Source organism: Penaeus japonicus, unplaced genomic scaffold (genome assembly GCF_977035675.1).
Source record: "Penaeus japonicus unplaced genomic scaffold, GWHDUDI00000001_assembly GWHDUDI00000024, whole genome shotgun sequence".
NCBI classification, from domain to species: Eukaryota; Metazoa; Arthropoda; class Malacostraca; order Decapoda; family Penaeidae; genus Penaeus; species Penaeus japonicus.
Genome location: NW_028234426.1, coordinates 23,594,944 through 23,609,943, shown reverse-complemented (window position 1 = coordinate 23,609,943; position 15,000 = coordinate 23,594,944). Strand labels below are relative to the sequence as shown.

Below are 15,000 nucleotides of genomic sequence, written 5' to 3'. Positions count from 1 at the left end.
ACTGTACATGGGGGCAAGTGCAAAGTCTCGCCGCGTGTGACCTCCACATTCTCCTGCTGGGGAAGTGTACGACCTCAAGAGCAGTCGGAAATCACCACTCAGGTTGCTGGTAAGTGCGAGTTAGTAACTTTGGGAGTTCGAGCGAGCGAGAGAGCGAGTGTGTGTGTGAGTGAGTGAGAGTTGATTGTCGTAACCTGTGGCTTTCCGTATCTCAGGTGAAGTCCGGTTAGCGTTATTTAATCGTTTTATTTCCCGGGTTGAATTCGCAACGGGAGGAAGAGATGGTTGACGTGTCGGTCCTCGCTCGTTCTTGGTCGTTTGGTTGAGGAAGCGTTGAGGTTGTCTCTCCAAAGGGGTTTTTACGGGAGTCGAATTGTGCGCTCTTGTGCGTGGGAAAAGGAGCGCCCTAACTTAGCCTTGCTGTGGGAAGAAGAGAAGAGGTGTGTGTGTACGTACTAACTCTTAAAAAAGTGTACAAGTGTTCGGACGGGTTTAGGGAGGGAGGGGAGGGGAGAGAAGGGGGAGGGAGGGAGGGAGAGAAGGCGATTTGGAATGATGTCATGCACAGGTTTATTATAAGCACAGCGCCGTTGATCACAGAAGAGGCTGATGGCGCCATGCAGTGTGTGTATATTGCAGTCTGGCGTGAGCACTTGGCATCAGTCATTTTCAAGTACTCTTAGAGTTGTGAAGTTATCAACATTTTACCTGCAACACTTAGACGAGGAGAAATGCTTTAGTGGGCGAAAGGGAAAAAAAGAGGATCGTGTTTTCGTCTCCAGTCGAACGAGCTAAGTTGAAGCAAGTTGAGATGTTTTGTTTGTCCTTGTCAATGCGCTCTAAGTCGGAATTATTTTGCGTGGTAATCTCACACGCTTGATTTCACTTTTTTTTCATTTTTTTCCATTTTTGGAAGCAGACGTGGAACTATTTTTGTTCGACAGGATTGTTGGAAATCGTGATGGGTCAACATACCTTTTTTCACGTTCGGGAGCTTAATATTATTGTCAAATTTTCTTGCATATATCTTTTTTTCTCTCTCGATTATAGTTACGGACGTGGAGAAGACCTAATTCCAATATTTACATACATACTGTCTGAATTTAAACATAAACCGTTACAACGTCTTTCTCACTCGGCACAGGCCACGCCAAAATAGCCATTGTGCCATAGCCAAGACGCGATAGTAGTCCAGGAAAAGGGCTATTACATGATTGGAACATCTTTTAAGTCCCTCTGGAAAAGAATAAAGCTTCCGGCGCATTTCGCACAAACAAGAGGCGACAGAAGCGCTGCCTTATGTTTTTTTTTCTCTTAAAATCTTCAGGCTTAATATCATTTATAGCTGGACTTGAGCAAACTTTCAAATTCGACAGGATTTTTAGTCTTGAGGGAGAGGGAGAGGGAAAGGGAGAGAGAGGGAAAGGGAGAGAGAGGGAGAGGGAGAAAGAGAGAGAGAGAGGGAGAGAGAGAGAGAGAGAGAGAGAGAGAGAGATTAATAAAGCGAGACATAAATAAATTTCAGGTTATGTTTGCGCAACGAAATGGACATAATCTATTTTAATAGTCACTTAATCGACTGATCATGGCAAAGTCGACTGATGAATGTCCTGCTACAAAGCCATGCATGCAAGAGAGTCCAAAGTCATATTTCAACGTGATTGTCTTCCCGGAAGGTTTGGCCGAGCAAGCACCACGACTACGGAAATATTGCACAGGCATTTTCGGTGAAGGAAAGTTGCAAATAGGCTTAAAACGTGTCATGTTGAATGAGCACAGGGACGCTCCTCCCCTGTTTTTCCCAGTGCAAGCCTTTTGATATTTCCTTGTTCTGATATACCATTGTGGTGGGTAGTGCCGGGAGGGGGGGGAGGGTATGATTATTTCATTTCATGTCATTCGTTTTATTTTGATGGAACGATTTTCTCTCTTTCCCTCCATTTTTTCTCCTTTTCTCTCTCTCTTATTCCTTCTCTCTCTCTCCCTCATTCTTCCTCTTTCTCTCCCTCATTCCTCCTCTTTCTCTCATCCCTCCTCTCTCTCATTCCTCCTCTCTCTCATTCCTCCTCCCTCTCCTCTCCCTTGTTCCTCCTCCCTCTCCTCTCCCTTGTTCCTCCTCCCTCTCCTCTCCCTTGTTCCTCCTCCCTCTCCTCTCCCTTGTTCCTCCTCCCTCTCCTCCCTCTCTCTCTCCCTCTCTCTCTCTCTCTCTCTCTCTCTCTCTCTCTCTCTCTCTCTCTCTCTCTCTCTCTCTCTCTCTCTCTCTCTCTCATCCCTCCTCTCTCTCATTCTTCTTCCTTTCCTCTCTCATTCTTCTTCCTCTCCTCTCTCATTCTTCTTCCTCTCCTCTCTCATTCTTCTTCCTCTCCTCTCCCTCATTCCTTCAATCCTCTTCTCTCTATCTCTCCCTCTCCCTATCTCCTCCCTTCCTTCCTTCCTTCCTTTCCCCCTCCCTCACTGTATACAGTATGTGAACATTCTCGTGTGCGGGTGACCATGTTTCTGTGTTTGTGTCTGTCTGTCTGTCTGTATGTGCATATCTTTCCATCTCGCTTTCCCGTGGATGTTCCACGCAATTTAAAACATTTACTCCCCTCACTGTCTCATGCAAATTTTGTGATCTACCAATGTTGAAACATTTTAAACATTCGGAACATTTCAATAAGTGAATTCGCCAGCCGTACCGAGTTAATTTTGCGGTGTTAACCTAGGCACAGCAGTGAAGGAAAGTTGATTTTGATCGGCGAATCTTTTTGTTAATTTCACTGTTTTAGAATCGAAGATGGTGGCCTTGATTGTTTTTGTTTTGCTTCTTTCCAAGCAAGAAGAAATGGTCGTTACCGAGGGTCGTGCGCCGGTCGTAGTAGCCGCGGCGTCGACCAGTATTATGGGTGTGGCAGGCAGGCTTCGCCGGGCACTCGAGAGTAGCCGAGGGGGAAAACTCTACGGTTCCGACACACCCGGTTTCGATCTTGTGGTGGTGACTTGAATGCAGCTTGGAAACCCCTCCCCCCCCAAGTGATAGATTTGTATGTTCAGTTTGAAAGGAGGTAATATTTTGTTCGTGTGCCTTTATTTTTCTTTCTTTTTAACCTGTGATGAATTTTGACGTGTGCTCTTGCTTCCGGGACGTGCAGTAAATAAACGAAGCTAAATTGATTCATCAATACAGCGTCATGACATTGATATGTAGCTGGACCTCGTTTTTTGACTGATTTGTGTTGTTTCAAGTTTGATATTGAGCTGCGAAGCGTTGATTTATTTGCCTTTGACAAAACGTTCATATTTACTTTTATGACAATACGAGACTAAAAGCATTTCCTGTGAAGAAGGTGGAATACCTGATCATAATATTGCTTTTGAGAAGTTCAGATCAGAAGGAAACGTCACAGGGATTGCAGTCGACGAACATAATGGTGCTGTATCTCGAGAGAAGTGTTAGGATTCTGTGAAAAGTATAGACGTTGAGTACTGGTAGCTTTGGAACTTAAGATTGAAATGGTATAGGTATTATATAATCTCCTTTAAACATTTATATATATATATATATTATATATAGATATATAAATGTATATATATATATATATTTATTTATATATTTATTTATTTATATATTTATATAATTTATATGTATATATATATATTTGTAGATGAATACGTATGTACTTGTATGTGTATATATATAATATATATATATTATATATGTGTGTGTGTGTGTGTGTGTGTATGTATATATTGTTTGTATGTATGTAAGTATATATGTATTAGGTGTGACAAAATTTCCAAATATGGATGTCATAAGAGCTGAATCAAGGAAGGAAATCTCTTAGTGTGCAACATGCATTGTCATTGTGTAAAGAGGAAGTTTGCTTTTTTAGTCTGATCATTGCGGTCGTAAAGGGTTTTGTGCTTCAGTGTAGTAGTATTTATGGGAAATCTGTTATTAGTATCGGACACGGCAGGTCCGTTTGTCGCCGCCGAACCGAGGAATATTCCGGAAAAAGACATGGAAGCCGTCAGTCCCATAACACTAGAAGAGTTGAGTCACGGCTTTTGTTTGGACGAATCATGCAACTGCACTGAAAATCTGTGGCGGAGAAATTCTGCGACCCCGGCCAATGGGCGTGGGTGTCTTTCAACCTGATGCAGAAATCTGAACGTGGTACTGGTTAGCTAAGATTAGAGATGCTTTCAAGGCGATGACGACGTGTTTGAGAGATGGGCCAGAAACAGGAGAGCGAGCTGCACCGAGGTAGGGTTGGTCGTTGCACATTTGGTGGTGTCTGAAAGAGTAAGGATATTCTGTCGTTTGTATGTTCATTTCGCTCTGCTCGTGTGTATGTGTAGACAAGTGTTTTTTTCTCGGCGAAATCGGCAGCTGCGAAGCGTGCAGGGCCAAGTGCATTTGTCGTTATTTGCACGAGACACATGTTGTAAGAAATTTATGGTGAATTTAGCAGTTTTTTTATGGTGGGATTTTAGATATGGATGACGGTGCTTCTCCCTCTAAAAAAAAGAAAAAAAAAAGTGCGCTTAAATGCCAAAGCCCAAGCAAAGGTTTCATTATGCGTGGCGAGGAGTCTGTATTAAGTTTTATCTACGAGATAATCGGCGATTGAGCTCCCCTCAGCTCTACGAGAAGTAGCTGCTAAATGTATCAGTCGTCTGGAGACGTCCTTAAAGCCTTGCAGTCACTTGATGCTATAAAACAGATTTTTCGACAGCACCCCAGGCTCTACATGGCATACTCTGATCCCCCCCACACAGCGTACTCCCTTACTCCCCCCTTCCCCCCCGTTAGCACCCCTACTCCCCCCCTCCCCCTTACTATCCCATATCGCAAGCAATGCAAGTAGCAACACAGTCGCCTATGCGCTTTCTTGTATCCTGTGCTGCCTGCGTGGTCTGCGTGGGGACAGCGTTGCTGCCGCCTCGTTGCTGGGCTCGACTAAGGTCCCAAGGTCGGCCTCCCTCGCCTTCAAGGTCACCCACTCCTTACCAAATGACCCGCGGACATGCATGAAGAGTGGACCCCGTCGCCAGTTGCGTCGGGCTCGCGGTGAGAGAGAGAGAGAGAGAGAGAGAGAGAGAGAGAGAGAGAGAGAGAGAGAGAGAGAGAGAGAGAGAGAGAGAGAGAGAGAGAGAGAGAACCGTAGATCACGGATGGGTGTGTCGAAACGTATGGTGTATATGTTTCTCTATCTATCTCTCCAACTCTCCATCTCTCCACTCTCCATCTCTCCATCTCTCTCTCTTTCTCTCAGTTTGTGTGATTTGGTATCATAAATTACTCCTGCGATCTTTGTATAAACTTTTTTTTACAAGTTTGAGTGAATAACGAAAGTATTTTTTTCCCTCCATGAGTCGATTGCATCTTTCTCAAAAGGAAAGATACGAACCGACCGACTGACCGACTATCTTAATGCTGTGTATCTAAGACTAGGACTCTCCTCGCGCTGCTAATTGGCCTCTTTGCTTCTGTCGACCGCCTCGGATAAGATGTCTCTTTCAGCGTCTCCAAGAGGGCCTGCGAATGGAGGAAGGGGAGGGAGGGGGAGGGAGCGTGGGGGGGAGGGGCACGGATACGGGAATTACGCCCGGGATATCAGCTGAAGGAAAAAACACACATTTGATAAATGTAGCTATAGGGGGAAGTAGGAGGAGGAGGAGGAAGGGGCAGGGGTAGGGGCAGTAGGGGTGTTATGGCAGCGTCAGGGGGAGGAGGGGGTATTAGGGCAGTGCCAGAGGGGGAGGGGTAGGGGGGAGGGGGAGAGAGGGGGTTACATTACGGCGCAGGGGGTCGATGGCGTTAGGCTTGCGAGGTCCGGGTGTTGCTGCTTGTGTGCTGCACCATTGTTTTCGAGGCGGCCCGAGCTTCTGACTACGGGGGCTCTCTCTCCTTCGGTACTCGTTCTCTCGGTCCCTCGGCTGCGTCCGAAGGAGGGGGGAGATTCTGCCTGGCCTCTATCTCGGTTTTGTGTCTTTATCTTTTTTTTTTTCTTTCTTCTTTCCTCCTTCGCGACGGGGGTTTGAACTGATGGGGTAAGGGTGTGTAATTCCCCTCCCTCCCCCTCCCCCCGCTACTGTTCCGTAGATCTATTGTTTCAACCTAGTGACCCAGTGCCCTGCTGCTAGCTACCCACCCAGTGCCCCCGACCCCCCATCTCGGCTACCACCGCCCAACCCCCATATTTCCTTCTTACTGCTCGGTGCCTCCTTTGTCTCCCCGCCCCTCCCGTCTCCCTCTCCCTCTCACCCCACCCCCACCCCCCACACCCAGTGACCTCTTACTACTTCTCATGATTTCCTCATGCCATTCAGCAACCCGCTCCAGGAGGGCCGCGTCGACTGATTTTTTTTTCCTGAGGACTTCATTCTTTTCCTCATTGTGACATCAGCGCGGGGCCCCATTCATGCCATCGAGTGTGATGTCCATTGAGTTACGGTCCTTGATTTCTAATTGTCTATGTATCTATCTGTGTATCTATTTATCTATGTATCTATCCATCTGTGTATCTATCCATCTGTGTATCTATGTATTTATCTATCTATCTATCTATCTATCCATCTATCTATCTATATATATGTCCATCTATCTATCTATATGTATATTACATTACTAGTGTTATTCTGCGTGTCTGCCCACTGCGGGCCCGAGACGATGTCTTCCATCACCGCAAGCTGAAAGGGCAGATAAGGCAGGCGGAAAATCGACCTTGTAAATAGGCGAGCGTTCAAGCAAGCAATCAAGCAAGCAAACAAGCAAGTGCGGAAGGAAGCTGACAAGCCGGCCTTTTATATATGCAAGGAAACGGCGAAGCAATCAGGCAAGGAAGCGAAGCGTGGTTGCAGGGAAGTGAGTCGTGGCGGGCCCGGGCAGTCCCGGCCATGACCCTGCAGGTGGCGCTGGTCTGCCTTCATGCACCAAGGCTGCCTGCCTGCCTGCTTGCCTGCCCGCTTGCCTGGTGGGATCGCTTCTCGCCGGGAGACGCGGGGCCCCGGACATACCAAGGGATCTCGTTGCTTTTGTGGAGGCCTTGTCGATGCTGCTTTCGCTGCTGCTGTCACTTGGCGGTTGGGATGGCTGGCTCTCTCTCTCTCTCTCTTTTCTCTCTTTTTTTTTATTTTTTCTCTTTTCTATTTCTCTTTTCTATTTCACTTTTTCTCTCTCCTCCCTTTTCTCTCCTCTCTCTCCTCTCCTCTCCCCCTCTCCTCTCTCTCTCTCTCTCTCTCTCCTCTCTCTCTCTCTCTCTCTCCCTCTCCCTCTCCTCTCTCTCTCTCTCTCTCTTCTCCTCTCCCCCTCTCCCCCTCCTCTCTCTCTCTCTCTCTCTCTCTCTCTCTCTCTCTCTCTCTCTCTCTCTCTCTCTCTCTCTCTCTCTCTCTCTCTCTCTCTCTCCTCTCTCTCCCTCTCTCTCCTCCTCTCCCTCTCTCTCCTCTCTCTCTCTCTCTCCTCCTCTCCCTCTCTCTCTCCCTCTCCCTCTCCCTCTCCCTCTCCCTCTCCCTCCCTCCCTCCCTCTCCCCTCCTCTCCCTCCCTCCCTCTCCCCTCCTCTCCCTCTCTCCCTCATCCCTCCTCTCTCTCCCTCTCCCCTCCTCTCTCCCCCTCCCCTCTCTCCCCCCCTCCCCTATCTCCCCCCTTTCACTCATTCACTCTCACTTTTTTTGTTTGTATATCAGAGCGCATTGCCAGTGCTCGGGTTCGATTACGTTTCATCGACGACGGAGACTCGATGAAGATACCTCGCCCCTCGACCTTGCTTCCACGTGCGCTGCTCGTGCGTTGTGGCGGCGCTGTCCTCCCTCCTTTGTCGACCGCCGCGGATTTCTTCTTTTTTTCTAGTCTTGGCATGTCGTCTTGCAAGGTCGTGGACAGGGAGGAGAGGAGAGGAGGGGAGGGGTGGGGTGAGGTGGGGTGTGTGGGGGAAGGGGCGGCTCTTTCCATCCTTCTCTCCCCTTCCCTTTCCCTCCATCCCCTCCCCTCCCCTCCCCTCTTTTAATCTTACTATCACCGCTGCACTCATGTACTCTCTTGAGCTCGTATCCCCAAGCCATCTGCCCCCACAGATTCCCCCTCTCCCCTCTCTCCCTCTCTCCCTCCCTCCCTCCCTCCCTCCCTCCTCTCTCCTCTCTCCTCTCTCCACTCACCCCTTTCCCCTCCCCTCTCCCACCTCCCCTCTCCCACCTCCCCTCTCCCTCCCTCCTCTCTCCCTCCCTCCTCTCTCCCTCCCTCCCTCCTCTCTCCACTCACCCCTTTCCCCCTCCCCTTACTCCCTCACTCCTCCCTCAGCTTCCATTACATGCTTCCTGACAAGTGTTTCCTAGCCCTTGTCCGTATCCCTTGTCCCTAGTGTCTGCGTCGAGGTTCTTCGCCACCACATCCGAACACATCCCAGAGGACATGTTGGTGTTGTTGTTGTTTTAAATGTAAGGTCGTTATTCAATGGTTAGTGGCGTTTTGTTGTGTCTTCTAAGAGAGGAAGAGATGAGAGAAAAAAAGGAAGAAAGGAAGAAAGAGTAAGAGACGGATGGAATGAGGAAAACGAGAGACGAAAAGGCGGGGGAAGGGAGGATGAGTTGCAACCCCGAGCTGCTTCTCGTGTTTATCCTCCCTCCTCTGTCGTCGTCGTCGTCACGTTTGCCTAATATCTCCATGATTGTTTGCTGTGTCGTTTTTTCGATTTTCTCTCTTTGTCTCTCTCTCTCTCTCTCTCTCTCTCTCTCTCTCTCTCTCTCTCTCTCTCTCTCTCTCTCTCTCTCTCTCTCTCCTCTCCCTCTCCCTCTCTCTCTCTCCCTCTCCCTCTCCCTCTCCCTCTCCCTCTCCCTCTCCCTCTCCCTCTCCCTCTCCCTCTCCCTCTCCCTCTTCCCTCTCTCTCTCTCTCCCTCTCCCTCCTCCTCTCCCTCTCTCTCTCTCTCCCCTCTCCTCTCCCATACTGTATTTCACCTCTCTCTCTCTCTCTCTCTCTCTCTCTCTCTCTCTCTCTCTCTCTCTCTCTCTCTCTCTCTCTCTCTCTCTCTCCCTCTCTCTCTCTCTCTCTCTCTGTCTCTCTGTCTCACCCTTCTGTCCTCTCTCTCTCACCCTACTACCTTCTCTCTCTTAGTGGTAGCAATAGAGGTGATGACGCCCTGTTGGTACCTGGGGGCGCTGCAGAAGGATGAGTATGGTTGCAAATAGGGAGTTGAAGATGGCCGTTACAGGTCGTTGGTAGTCGTAGATGCTTCCTTCTTGCCCCCCCCTCCCCCCCTCGTGACCCTCCTTGTGGGTGCAGGCTCCAGGGCGTGACGTAAGAGAGGCTTGTAATAGCGGCGATTGGGCGGGCTATTGTTGGCCGCCGAGCAGGATTTATGGCTGATTCTGGCCTTCTTCCTTGCTACAGGCGGGGGTATATATTTTTTCATTCGCTGTTTGTTTTCTCGTTTGCTCTTGTTTTCTTCCTCTCTTGTTTTCGTTCATCCCTCTCTCCCTCCTCTTCTTCCTCTACCTCTGCCTCTACCCCTACCTCCACCTCCACCTCCACCTCCACCTCCACCTCCACCTCCACCTCCACCTCCACCTCCACCTCCACCTCCCTCCCTCCCTCCCTCCCTCCCTCCCTCCCTCCCTCCCTATCCTAGAGAGAGAGAAAGAGAAAAATAAAGATAAAACATAAAAAAAAGAAAAAGAAAAAGAGAAAACGAGAACGAGAACGAGATTGCGAGGGAGTAAGAATGAAAACCATGTAGACCATTCAGTAGTATGTGTATGTATTGTATATTTTATTCTCGCGTCACCTGCGAGCATGACAGACCAATCTCTCGTGCTGATTGGGGGATTGGGATGTGTGGGTATAGGGTGGGGAAGGGTATTGAGTGTGGGTTTGGGTGTATATGTATATGTATATGTAGATGTAGGTTTGTTTGGGATTAAGTGTGGATGGGGGTGTGGGTGTAGGTATAGGTGCTGGTGTGGGTGTAGGTGTGGGTGTGGGTATAGGTATAGGTGTTGTGAGTGCGGATATTGGTGTGGGTGTAGTCAGTGTTACAGAGGTTACATACATACATGCGTTCATTCACCTACTACGCCTTATTATGAGCTGGGTTGTTCACTTACGGTTATAAGGGCGTAGGGGGTCGTTAGTGGTGGTGGTGGTAGCAGCAACTACCTCGGGTGGGCGTGGCTGCCTTACGATGCGGTGTGTGTTCTCTGCCTTCGAGGAGGTGGGTGGGTGGACGGTTAGGTGGGCGGGTTGGTAGGTGGGTGGACGGTTAGGTGGGCGGGTTGGTAGGTGGGTGGACGGTTAGGTGGGCGGGTTGGTAGGTGGGTGGGCGGGTGGGTTGGTTTGGGTGGGTGAGTGGGTGGCTGGGTGTGCTCCCATTACGTGGCGCTCGAAAGGGTTTTGCTGTCGCTGTCGTCTTCCTGTCTTCGTGAGGACGATTATCCGTTTCTTAGGGTCGTTGCCGCTTGCCGTTGCATTGTGGTTGACTTTATTTTTTTTGTCGTGTTAAGGTTTTTCTTTTTTCCCCTTTCGCCCATCTCCCCTCACACTGCTTAACCTCCTCTTTCTCTCCTCGCCTCTCTTTAATCCCCTCTGCTTCTTATTCTCCCTCTTCCATTTCTTCGCCCCCTCTTTATTTCGCCCTTACCCTCCATTCATTCTCCCTTTTCCTCTCCCTTCGTTCGCTTCAATCTCTTTCTCCTCCTTATTCCCCTCTACCTAATCTCGTCACCGAAACCTTGAATCCGAGTGGAATTGCAATCAAATGCTCACTCGTTGCAAGAGGCAAGGCAGTAGATGCTTCGATAATGCCGAGCGCGCAATATGCGTATGCGCGTAGGAGGGAGGTAAGGGGGAAAGGGGTGAAGGGGGGGAGACGGGAGGGTGATCAGGGGGGATGAAGGGGAGGGTGATAAGTGATGGGGAGGGGAGAAGGGGGAGGGCGCCCGTCACAGCTGAGTTAACCCGACAGGATGTGGCAAGCTCCTTGAAGAGCGCTGAAGAGGAGAGAAACAGAACTGAAGTACTCTTTTTATTTTTATTATTATTATTTTTATTATTATTATTCTCTCTGATGCCCTCCCTCGTCATTATTATCGCCCTTCTCTATTCTCGCCCTTCTCTGCTTCTATACCTTCCCTCTTTCCTTATTTCCCTTCCTTCCCTGCCTCCTTCCCCCACCTTAAATGCTTCCCCTCACCTACCTTTGTTCCCTCATTTCCGCCGTACCTTGGCTTCCTGGCGTCCATTTCGAGGAGGAGTGGGAAAGGGGAAGGAGTAGTATAGGAGTAGGAGTAGGAGTGAGAGTGGAAACAGAAAAAGAAAATAGCAATAACAGACCAAAAGACATGGAGATGCTCGTAAGGCCCAAGAACAGTTGAGATTGAGAGTTAGGTAGAGTCTGAAGCACAGCTGGTTGGGAGAGCCTCTGGGAGTAAGAGTAAGAAGCCTCAAGGAGGGGCCAAAAACAGGTGTATATAGATACTGATATTTGGCTGTTACTCTTAGCACCGTGGATGTCTATATCAAGGGAGTTGGACAGGAACAATAACAGCTGACAGGGGCAGTGTTCTAAAAGACAGAGGGATAATACCCTACCACGGAGCTTCTTCACTGGATAACTTTTGTGTCGCCAGGGCGTGGCGTCAACCTGCGAAGCCAGTTTTTGCGCGGCAAATTTTCACAATGGACATGCCTTGGCGGGAAGTGAGTGTTTTGTCGAGGGAGCGCGGCGTTCCAAAAGTGTTTTCTTTTCCCCTTTCGCGCAGTAATTCTTCGTTTCCAGGTCGTGGTCATGACGTAACACGTAAGTACCATGCGCGCGCGCTCTTTGTGTGTGTGTGTGTGTGTGTGTGTGTGTGTGTGTGTGTGTGTGTGTGTGTGTGTGTGTGTGTGTGTGTGTGTGTGTGTGTGTGTGTGTGTGTGTGTGTGTGTGTAAGTCAGTTCGTGTGTCCATGTGCATTTCATTAAAAGAAAGTAAGACAAAAAGATCCACCACCCTCCCGAACACAGAGCTGCTTCTGGCGAGCCCTTGGTGTTTTTCCCCCTGCAAGCTCCCTGTAACTTGCAGAGCTTCCCAGCAATCATCCACGCAACATACCTTTCTTGCAAGGAAGGTTGGTTGGTTGGTTGCCCTCAGCCGTGAGAAGGAACTGAAATGATTAAATCTGGGGGAGAGAGAGACTTGCTGGCGATCTACGAGCAGCTGTTGCGCTCTCTCTCTCTCTCTCTCTCTCTCTCTCTCTCTCTCTCTCTCTCTCTCTCTCTCTCTCTCTCTCTCTCTCTCTCTCTCTCTCTCTCTCTCTCTCTCTCTCTCTCTCTCTCTCGTTTCTCAAGGCGCTTGTTCTCCGAGGTGACATTTCTCAACACTTGCTGTTCTTTGGCGGGCGTTGCAGGAGGCGTCGCAGACCGTAGCCTTCCTTTGTCTTTGGATTTGCCGTTTTATTATTTTTTGTTATTGTTAATATCTTTCTTTTTAAGTTTCTTGACAATGGCTTTGGTTCTCTGGTGACGTGCCTCTCGCTCTGGCCGGGGCCGTAAATGGCCGCTGTCGCCATGCTTTTTAGCGTCCTTTAATTGCTGCGGTTCAGGGCCATTATTGTCCAAGACCGCGAAAAGTTCTTCTTCCTCACCCTTTTGTTATTGTAGTTTATTTCTTCTTTTTTTGGGGGTGAGGGTTGTAATTTCGCGCGAGACTGTTGGCGCCATAATTTCAAAATTGCACAAGTTCGCCACGGATTATTAGTAAGAAAAAAAAAGGAAGATGGAAAAAAAAACAAAGCTGAAAAAAAAGAACAGCGCGGGAAACGAGGCAAGAGTCGTCGAAAATCCTCATTTCGTCCACTTGACCTTCGCCCTTCGGGACAAGCTGGCCCTTCATGCCGCATGTAATATTCCTCTTGATTGCCAGTTACGCCGACGCTGATTGTGGTCATTTCCCTCCCCCCTTTCTCCCTCGCTCCCTCCCTCCCTCCCTCTCCCTTCCTCCCTCTCATTCCTCCCTCCCTCCCTCCCTCCCTCTCATTCCTTCCTCCCTCCCCCTCCCTCTCCATCTCCCTACTTCCCTCCTCCTCCCCTCTTCCTACTCCTCCTCCTCCTCCTCTTTCTCCTCCTCCTCCTCTTTCTCCTCCTCCTCTTTCTCCTCCTCCTCTTTCTCCTCCATCTCCTCCTCCTCCTCCTCCTCCTCCTCCTCCATCTCCTCCTCCTCCTCCTCCTCCTCCTCCCCCTCCTCCTCCTCCTCCTCCTCCTCCTCCTCCTCCTCCTCCTCCTCCTCCTCCTCCTCCTCCTCCTCCTCCTCTTTCTCCTCCATCTCCTCTCCTCCTCTCCCCCCCTTCTACCTCCCCTTTGGGTGCTAGTCATTAGCAGCTGGTTCACCGTGCTGGAAGGGGTGGGGGCATGGGTTAGGGGGAGGAGGTTGGGGCGGTGGCTAGGGCGGGCATAGCTCAGGGAGGGGGCGGGGCTTGAGGTGGGCATAGCTCATGAAGGGAGGGGGCGGGACTTGGAGGGGGGAGGGGGGGCATAGCTCAGGGAGGGAGCGGGGCTTGGGGACGGTACAGCTCTGTTCTCTGGTCGTTATGGTTACATGACCTCTCGCGGCTTCTGTTGCTCGAGGGAGGTGTCGATTGGGCGTCTCGTTGGGGGGGTAGGGGTAGAGGTAGAGGTAGGGGTAGGGGTAAGGGGTTAAGAGGGAGAGATTCAAGAGAAAGGGATGGGCTGTGCGTGCAGTTGCATGATTGCATGATGTTGAATCTCCTCTTCCTTTCTCGTCCTTCTTTGCTCTTTTTCTTTCTCGTTTTCCCCTCCATCACTGCAAGATAGAAATCTATGATAAGAAGATGCGTGGGTGGTAGGAAGTATTTCAGTAGATATATCTATATGTATCTCTCTCCCTCCCTCTCTCTCCCTCTCCCTCTCCCTCTCCCTCTCCCTCTCCCTCTCCCTCTCCCTCTCCCTCTCCCTCTCCCTCTCCCTCTCCCTCTCCCTCTCCCTCTCCCTCTCCCTCTCCCTCTCCCTCTCCCTCTCCCTCTCCCTCTCCTCTCTCTCTCTCTCTCTCTCTCTCTCTCTCTCTCTCTCTCTCTCTCTTTCTCTCTTTTTCTGTATATTTATTTATTTATTTATTTATTTATATGCCATCAAACTTCCTTGGCTTTCATGTACGATAGACCTGCATTATCCTTGTCATTTGCGTCCGATACAGTTTCCGTTATTGGTATCAATCACAATCCGAATATCATAGTTTCCTTCTGCACGGCTGGCTGTGGCTGGGCGCTCTCTCAGTGTCTGATCCACAGGTGTGAAGCTCGCCAACCACACCGGTGATCTACAGGTGTTGCTGCCAGTTGTTGCGTGAGAGGATTTATATTTTTTTGTATATATATATATATATATGTTGTTTTTTTGTTCGTTTTTTTGTGTGTTTTGGTTTGTTCTCTCTCTATTTTCTTTTTTTTCCCCTATGGTTTGTTGTTTTGTGGATCGATGTGTTCTCGTATTTTCTTTGATGTGGTGTCTTGGTCGGCAAGATCCCGTCGTAGTATAAATGTAGTCTAGGTTCATAACCCTTTTTTATTTTTGTTTATTATTTATTTATTTACCAAGTCGGCAATACAATAACGACGGTGACGTTTGTGTAGATGGCGGCGATACGAGAGGCCCCCCCCCCCCCCACACACACACACAGACACATCCCGACCATATTTTGGATCCCGCTCGCCACTAGAAGCGACTCGGGAGTGCAATCCCCCCCCCCCCCCCCCCCGGCGCGAGATGATTCCGTAACCCCTTCGCACAATGGCCAGAGTTATTGTCTCGCCACGGCCATGTCTCAGGGCGGCCCGGATGCATTTATTGTTCCTCCTTCAAGGTCACCGGGTCTCCTTTTGTCTCGTCTCTCCGTCGCGGGCGGGAGGAGAGAAGAGGAGAGGAGAGGAAAGGAAAGGAAAGGAGAGGAGAGGCGAGGGAGAAAGATGTCAGAGAGGCTGGCCTCGGCGTCCATGTAGAATAGGGCGAAAGGGGGCAGATGCGGACAGCTGT

The 15,000-nt window shown here is 49.6% G+C and overlaps 1 protein-coding gene across 7 annotated transcripts in view; it reads left to right on the top strand.

The window, feature by feature from the left end:
- The window catches only part of Fas2 (neural cell adhesion molecule fasciclin 2), a 144,916-nt gene that overhangs the window by 284 nt on the left and 129,632 nt on the right, over nt 1-15,000 (top strand). For all 7 annotated transcript variants that reach the window (XM_086550828.1, XM_086550826.1, XM_086550824.1 and 4 more), the window contains exon 1: nt 1-109. This exon is cut by the window's left edge and continues 284 nt beyond it. The gene's annotated coding sequence lies outside the window, so the exon portion shown is untranslated. The remainder of the gene's footprint in view (nt 110-15,000) is intronic.